Source organism: Mastomys coucha, unplaced genomic scaffold (assembly GCF_008632895.1).
Source record: "Mastomys coucha isolate ucsf_1 unplaced genomic scaffold, UCSF_Mcou_1 pScaffold7, whole genome shotgun sequence".
Classification (NCBI taxonomy): domain Eukaryota; kingdom Metazoa; phylum Chordata; class Mammalia; order Rodentia; family Muridae; genus Mastomys; species Mastomys coucha.
In genome coordinates, this window is record NW_022196913.1 from 1,660,462 (window position 1) to 1,668,741 (window position 8,280).

The following is an 8,280-nucleotide window of genomic DNA, read 5'->3' on the forward strand; positions in this document are numbered from 1 at the left end:
GGGTGGGGTGGCAGGCATGGGGAGGGGGGAGGCAACAGTGGTTTGTTTTTGTTGTTTTTGTTTGTTTGGTTGGTTTTTGGAAGGAAAACTTGGAAAGGAGAAATTTACATGTAAATAAAGAAAATATCTAATAAAAAAAAAAGAAAAAAATACTAATGAACTTGAAGACAGAGTGGTTAGTACAAATGATCCTAAATAAGAATAGAGCGGGGGAAAGGCTGTAAAAAGTAAATCAAGGGCATCTTGGACCAGTTGGGGAGGATCAAGTGTCTGACTTATCTATAATAGGAGCCCTATTCGGGATATAGGCAGTAGGAGGTTTTAAGAAGTACAGTCTATTTTTCCAAAAGTGATGAAAGTTAAAAGAAAAATGTTTCTGCAAAACTTACGAACTCCAGAAAGAAAACTATTAAGGCACATCATCATTAGCTTTCTGAGAAGCCAGGGGTAGAGCGAGCAGTTCCGTGATACCTTCTAGAAATCATCGTAGAAGCAGGAATGAAGAACAGCTGTGGACGTCCTCTCAGTGTGCAAGACACGGCAAAGGAGTGGCATTGTGAAGGTGCTAAAGAAAATGACCCTGCCAGCCTAGAATTCTATTCTCTGCAAAATATCGAACCAAAGATCTTCTTTCAGATAAAAGCTAAGGGTATTCATTACCATCAAAACTGCACCATAAGAAATGTTACAGACGGTTCTTTGATCAGAAAAGAAATCATGAAAAAGCAACAGAACCAAAAACATGCTAAAGATACAGAGAAACAGAAATAGAGCTTTATGGTTTTTTGATTTCTCTAACAGCTAATTTGCTACTTACATCAATAAGTATGTTAAATGAACATTCCCAGCAGGTGCTGGGGTGGACTCCTATAGTCCCTGCACACAGAAGTGGGAAGGATCTTCGTTCAGCCTGGTATATAAACAAAAAACCAAACAAATAATAAATATAAAGTCTGCTCAAAAATGCAAATTGCCTAAATAGAGCATTAAACTGAGTTTATGAAAGTAGAGCTACCCAACACAGTCTACAAGAACACCATCTAGAATATAAAGAAAAATATCGTGAGTTAAAGGTAAAAGGATCGGTAAATAAAATCAATGTCTACAACCTCCTCATGAAGCCACTAATGCAGATTTAGAATGATTATATTAATTTGAACAAAGCAGCAAATGCCACTGTCCCCTGGAAGAGTGTGCTGACAGTTATGGTTAACCTTGCCATTTTCTTTAACAGCACTATTGATCAGCCCTTGAGCTGTGTCTCCTTTGAGCTGTTTGCAGACAAATGTCCAAACACCACAAAAAACTTTCATACTATTTATGGTGGTTTGAATAAGTTTAGCCCCCATAGACTCATGTGTTTGAATCTTGACCCACAGAGAGTGGCACTATTAGGAGGTACGGCCTTGTTGGGAGTAGGTGTAGCCTTTAAGTGTATCTCTATGTAGTTGGGCTTTGAGGTCTCCTGCCCAGTATGGAATCAGAGTCTCCTCCTGGTTGCCTGCTGTCTTAGTCAGGGTTTCTATTCCTGCAAAACATCATGACCAAGAAGCAAGTTGGGGAGTAAAGGGTTTATTCAGCTTACATCCACATTGCTGTTGATCACTGGAGGAAGTCAGGACTGGAACTCAAACAGGTCAGGAAGCAGGAGCTGATGCAGAGGCCATGGAGAGATGTTCCTTACTGGCTTGCTTCTCCTGGCTTGCTCAGCCTGCTCTCTTATAGAACCCAAGACTTCCAGCCCAGGGATGGCACCACCCACAAGGGGCCCTACCCCTTGATCACTAATTGAGAAAATGCCCCACAGCTGGATCTCATGGAGGCATTTCCCCAAATGAAGCTCCCTTCTCTGTGATAACTCCAGCCTGTGTCAAGTTGATACACAAAACCAGCCAGTACAGGTGCAGAAGACAATCTACTCTTTGCTGCCTTTGGATCAAGATGTAGAACTCTCAGCTCCTCCAGCACCATGTCTGCCTAGATGTTGCCGTGCTCCCTCCCATGATGATAATGAACTGAACTACTGAAACGGTAAGCTGGCCCCCAATTAAATTTTTCTTTATAAGAGTTGTCTTGGTCATAGAGTCTCTCTTCAAGGCAATAAAACCCTAACTAAGACACCACAAGTCCTAGAGGGAAGGGGGACTTGGTTACAGGGATTTCTGCTTTCACACACTCACTCACAACAATTTTCACAATAATTATATTGTGATAAATATTCACATATTATATCACAGGACTCATATGCCAGGGTGGGGACTTCACACACCATAAACAGCACTAGCAGCAAGTCCATCTGTGGGGGAAATCTGAGGATGAGAACTTCATCTTGAAGTTGGTGTCTTGTCTGTGACAAATAAAGGACAAGACAGAAAATGTTCGATTTTTCATCGGATTGATTTCACCTCACTGAGCAGATCAAGGCCAAGCCTGTGTTCTCTGGGAGGGTGAAGGATGGTGTTGGCATTCTGGAAGCCAGAGAGAACTTGGGGTCCAGGAAGTTCAAGGCTTGCAAGACCGTCACTACTGCCGATGGTGGACAGCTCAGATACCTGTGAGTTGTCTACACCTTCACCACCAGACTGTCCCATCCATAGCTCAGGAGCATGCACTAGGGCATGTGGGGGGAATATTAAAAAATCAATAATGGATGGAGAGATGGCTCACTGGCTAAAGGCTAGACTTACAACATAAGAAACATAAAAATATTAATAAATCGAAAGGAATTAAAATCATGTAATGTATGTTGTCTAACAATGAAATCAATATACAAGTCACAGTAGAATATCTGTAAAAGTATGCAAATATTTGGAAATTTAAGCAATGGTCTTCTAAAAACCCCAGAGAGTAAGAAAGAAAATCATAACTGGGTGCAGTTATATACATACAGTCCCAGCACTTGGAGCTGGGCTGAGGCAGGAGGATCGTCAAGTTCAAGGATACATCTGAGTTGCACAGCCTGTGATCCTAACTAGACAAACTGGGAAGAAGAGAGGGAGGGAAGAGATTGGGAGAAGGGACAGGGAAAGGGATCGATGATTTCAAACCAAATAAATGGGAAACAAACTCTGTAGGTTGGAAGCAGAAATTTCCAGGCCCTGAGAAGCTACCCAATGTCCACACGAGTATCAACGCTGATTCTGTAATTTCTTCTAGGAAGCTGAAGAGGGGACACTTCCCAACTCATTGTTTGAGGTATTCCTCTGACACATAACAGACAAGGGTAGTATAGAAAAAGAAAAGAAAATTGCAGATCAACATCTCATCAACATCTCATAAACTCTCTCAACTGCACACTGGGTGGAGGACACATGGGAACTGCTTTGGTTTGCACCGGTTAGTCAGCAGAGATGAGTCAAGGCTAAATCCAGAGACCTCAAATCCAAGCTCTGGGCCGGAGTCTCCATGTTCTGTTTGAAATGATCAGGCAGGAGCCACCTGTGACCTTAGATGAGTCTGAGGAACCACAGAAGTTATGAACAGGAAGAGTTTAAAAAGTGTGGTGGCACACACCTTTAATCCCAGCACTTGGGAGGCAGAGGCAGGTGGATTTCTGAGTTCAAGACCAGCCTGGTCTACAGAGTGAGTTCTAGGACAGCCAGTGCTACACAAAGAAACCCTGTCTCGGAATATAAAAAAAAAAAAAAAAAAAAAAAAAAAAAAAAAAAAAAAAAAAAAAAAAAAAAAAAAAAAAAAAAACAAAAAACCAAAACCAAAACCAAAAAAAATGGTAAGATCTGGTCCCACCACCAGCAGGTGGCACCAAAATCAGAGACTGCAACCAAGTGGCCTTGCTCTTGGCTGGTGCAGGAAGCATGGTTGACTCATTAGGGCTTGAAATTAGGTGACCCGCCACTGCGCTGTTAAGAAATCCAGGACTGCTCCAGTATCACCCGCAGGCAGGCCCAGCACTGAAATGACTGTCTTTCTGTATTTCAGTTCCTTCTGTAGAACAGGGAACCCTAGTGCTGTGGGATGGAATTAGTGTGCTGATTTAAGATACTGCCGGGTGTAGAGAAAAATCACCCCTTTCATCTCAGCACCTGGGAGGCAGAGGCAGGCTGATCTCTGTGTCAGGCCAGCCAGAGCAAGTTCTAGGATAGCCAGAGTGAGACCATGTCTTGTAAAACAAAATAAAACAAAAACAACAAAAGTAACTTTTGCATATAAATGAATAAAACTGGATTGGACGAAGAGTAAGCATTGTACAATTCTACATGTCAGAAGAGCTCTTTTCTTGTTTCTAATTCAACCATCCATTCTTGTATTCTTCCAACATTTGTGTAGCAGTTCTGCTAGCAGATGTGTTGATTGAATTTTGTTATTGTTACCTTTATCTTTTTAATTCCCTTAGAAGTTAATTCCCTTGAGGGTGCCAATCCCTCAACCACCCTTATTTGTCCCCTTCTTCTGTTTTATTTTTATGCCATAAGCATTCCAGTCAACCAATAAGTTCAAAATAGGACCAAAGACTTACCATTTACATCAAAGAAATGACATTGACCTGTTGTGTAAAACACCAAATTTTGGCCTGTCAACAGTGATCTAGAAAAATACAGAAAACTGGATTAAAGAGAAATACAAGGTGGCTTTTTCACTGATGAAGGTACAAGTCCTGAAATTTGCAAAACAAATATTTAAGATAGCAATTTTGAAAGAAACTTATGGGACAAAAATGTATCAAAATGCATGAATGTATTCTAAACTGTAAGTCATAGCATGGTATCAAAAATAATATGCTTCTTACTTAGATTACTGAACATTTCCATAATTAAATACATTTGCAGGGCTGGAGAGATGGCTCGGTGGATAAAGATGTTGGCCGCACATGCCTGACAACATGACTTGAATCCTTGGTACCCACAAAAAGTCATATATGTGATAGGCTGTGCCTGCAATCCCAGATTTCTACAGGGACATGGGAGGTGGAAACAGGAGAACCAACAAGAAGTTGGAAGGCCAACCAGCCTAAAATTCAGAGTATCAGAAATGAGAAAATTGCAGCCTCAGTACAGTGGAAGGAGAAAACTGTCTCCGAAAGGGGTCCTCTGACCTCTGTATATGTGTCTCAGCATGCACACCACACAAATAAGAAATAAAGTAATTTTGTACATTCTTACATAATAATTTCTTACTTATGAACCCCTAAACTTCAGTCTCAGTATTCTTGAACAGTCTGAAGGGCAGAAATCATGTATTGTTTCAAGTTTAAATTCCAATTTTAATTCATTTGGGCTGGAGAATTACCTAAGATTTATTAATAGGTATAGTGGTTGGTAGGTTTAGACTTGCATTTTTTCTTTGATTTCTAAGCTCCTTCATCTTCCCCAGGGGAACACATTCACAAAGACTAGAGGTTCTCGGCCTAGCTGTTCACTAATGTTAACTGGGAATATCTGAAAACTGTTCATCCCTAGGCCTCACCTTTAGCCTCTGAATGAAAGGCCAGGCATAAAAAACTTGAAAGGCTTCCAGGGGATTTGGGAATGTAACCAAGTGTTGAGAATCGGTCGTAGAAAATGAAAGGTTGGCTGCGCTGAACGTCACACAGGTACTCCGTGTACTGCATATGCTCAGGCTCTGTCCCGCAGTGTGATACCAAGTACTAAATGTCAAATGTCACTCTGCCCTTCGAGTACAGCACTCTGATTTCCACTTTCCTTTCTGTGGTTAATCAAGTAGCTTGTTTTACAGCTATTTCTGTTTGTTTGGGTTTTTCATTTTCCAGATTGGGTCTTGCTAGTGCAGCTAGTGTCAAGCTCCTCTCTCCCCCCCGAGTCTAAGAATTACAGGTTTGTGACCCTGCTGTAGTAATTATTTAATCTCAATGGGGGGGGGGTGTTCCTACTCCACTTTATCATTCAGTTCCCAGATAGAAGACACAAAACCTTTATATTTCTAATAAGTCTTTAAAGCACTAAAGCTGGGCAGTTATCTACCCTCTACGTTCTTAAAAATCTACTTCCCTATCAATAACCCAAGTTATGTCTTACCATGTTTCATCCGGGCTGCTCTTAACTCCCACTGGCCAGCCCTCGTGGCCATGTTTTCATGACTCACCTGCTCTTTGGTGTCTTTCCTCTCTCCATCTTCTCCCCTTTTCGCCTTCATGGTCTCTCCTCAGACCCCAAGCCCGGGAGATGAAATCCACCTACCTCTCTTCCACCCAGCTCTAAGCTGTAGGCATCTTTACTCAACCAATGGTCTTAAATTAAGGAGTAAGTTTACATAGTATCAATTCCTCATCCCTGGGGGGCAACCAGATCTTGGGGGGCAGTATTTAGCATTACAATACATAGCAACAGACAAAAAAGTGGCAACATGACACCATGCCTTCTGACTTACAATATTTTGTGCCTATTTAAGCTGTCTCAAAAATGAGTACCTTTTTGAGGGCTGGAGAGAAGGCTGGGCAATGAAAGGCACTTGCTGCTCAATTATGAGGGTCAAAGTTCAGACCCCAGCACCCACACTCAGACTGTCCACAAATGCTCATAACTCCAGCTCCAAGAGATTGCATATCCTTGTCTAGCCTCTGAGGGATATACATGTGCCCATGCATGCACACAGATACATACACATGCATAAATAAGTATTTTTTAAAGAATTTTTTTTTCTTGAATGCAAAACAAAAAAATCTACTTGGGCAGCCTCTACTGGCATTCATTTGCTGTCTCTTTAACAGCCTCCTATAGTGGCAGTTTTGGAATTTCTTTAAAATATTATAAGAATGTGCTTTCAATATAATCCCAGGTGTGGGATATGGTGCTTTAGACTGTCTGCAGCTGCGGACTATGATTTGCCTCATGCTCTAACAGAGGCTTGGTTTCTCCAGCTGCAATAGTTTCTGCGATTGTGTGACACTTGGGAGTCCAGAAACTTTTCTGAGAGTGCATAAATGTGAGAGCCCCAGAAGGTGGGGTTGGTGATTGGTGATCGGTCAAGGGGTTTAGTCAAGTTTTTTTAGAGTCATGTTCAAAGAAGAAAGGAAAGGAGAGAAATTAGACTTGGGGATCTCTCTTGCTCTCCTATCCTTCTTTCTCTCCTATCTAGTGATAGACAGTGAAACTAGGGAGATAAAGAGTGGGAAACGAACACACAAAGAGGCTCCAGCCTACCTCACCAGCTCCAGCCTACCTTACAATCTAGCCTTGGGATGACCCTGCATCTTGCCCCCATGCCTGCTGAACAATTGTGAACATCATATCCATTCTTTCTCCTCCTCATCCCTCACTCTAACACTTTCTTTTTCTTTGTGAAACTCCACTCACCAACTCCGCTTGTCATTTCTAGGGTTCTCTTCCCCCATGTGTTACTTGAGCAACTTTCATCCCTGAATTTTCACCCTTTCCTTGTTTCCCTCCTCATCCTCCATCTTATCACTTTTCTGCTAAATTCCCATAGATGGGAATGGCTTTCCTGAAGAGACCCCATTGCCCATTGTTCAAGATTGTTGTTGCTGTTATGAAACACCATGGCCAAGAGTGACTTACAGAAAATGGAGTTTATTTTAGCTCACAGTTCCAGAAGGGAGAGTACATGATACAAGGGAGGTGGGGCAGCAGGCAGCTGGAGCAGAAACTGGAAGATCACATCTTCAACCACAAACAGAAAGCACAAACTGGAAGCTATTATCCTCATAAGGTCTACACCCAGTGATGCACTACCTCCAGCAAGGGTGCACCCCAGCTCCCTAAAAAGAGCCACCAACTGAGGACCAAGTGTTCCATACCTGACCCAATGGAGGACATTTCCCACTCAAACCACCACAGCCATGAAAAATAGCTAGGCTGTTGCATGTAGTTTTATTCTACCAACTTTACTCTGGGAGGTGCCCACACTACCAGCCCCCACCCAGCCTTCCTTTAATCTGCGGATAAAACACACACACACTTTGTTCCTTTTCAATTTGTCTTAGGACACAGTTGCTAGGCATTACTATCTCCGCCTGGAAACTGTGTCCTTAATATTTTTATCTCTGTTACTCCGACCTTCCCTAAACTTCAGTGATTGGTCCCACCTAGCCCCTGCCAAATATCCATGACCACCCACCTGTACCAGTGGCCACAGGTCCCAGCTCCTCCTGAGACCTCAATGGCTGGGCTCCCTTCTTCTCCCTCCAAAGCATGGCAGAAACTACAAAAGTAGAAAAGAAAGAAACTGTGTATGTGTGTCTTTTATCTGAGAACTATAGGGAAGCTGGGTGGGGGCTAATAGATCAGTCACCTCCTGGAGCTAAAGACAGGCAGAGCAAAAGGGAAGCCAGGTGGGGGCTGGCAG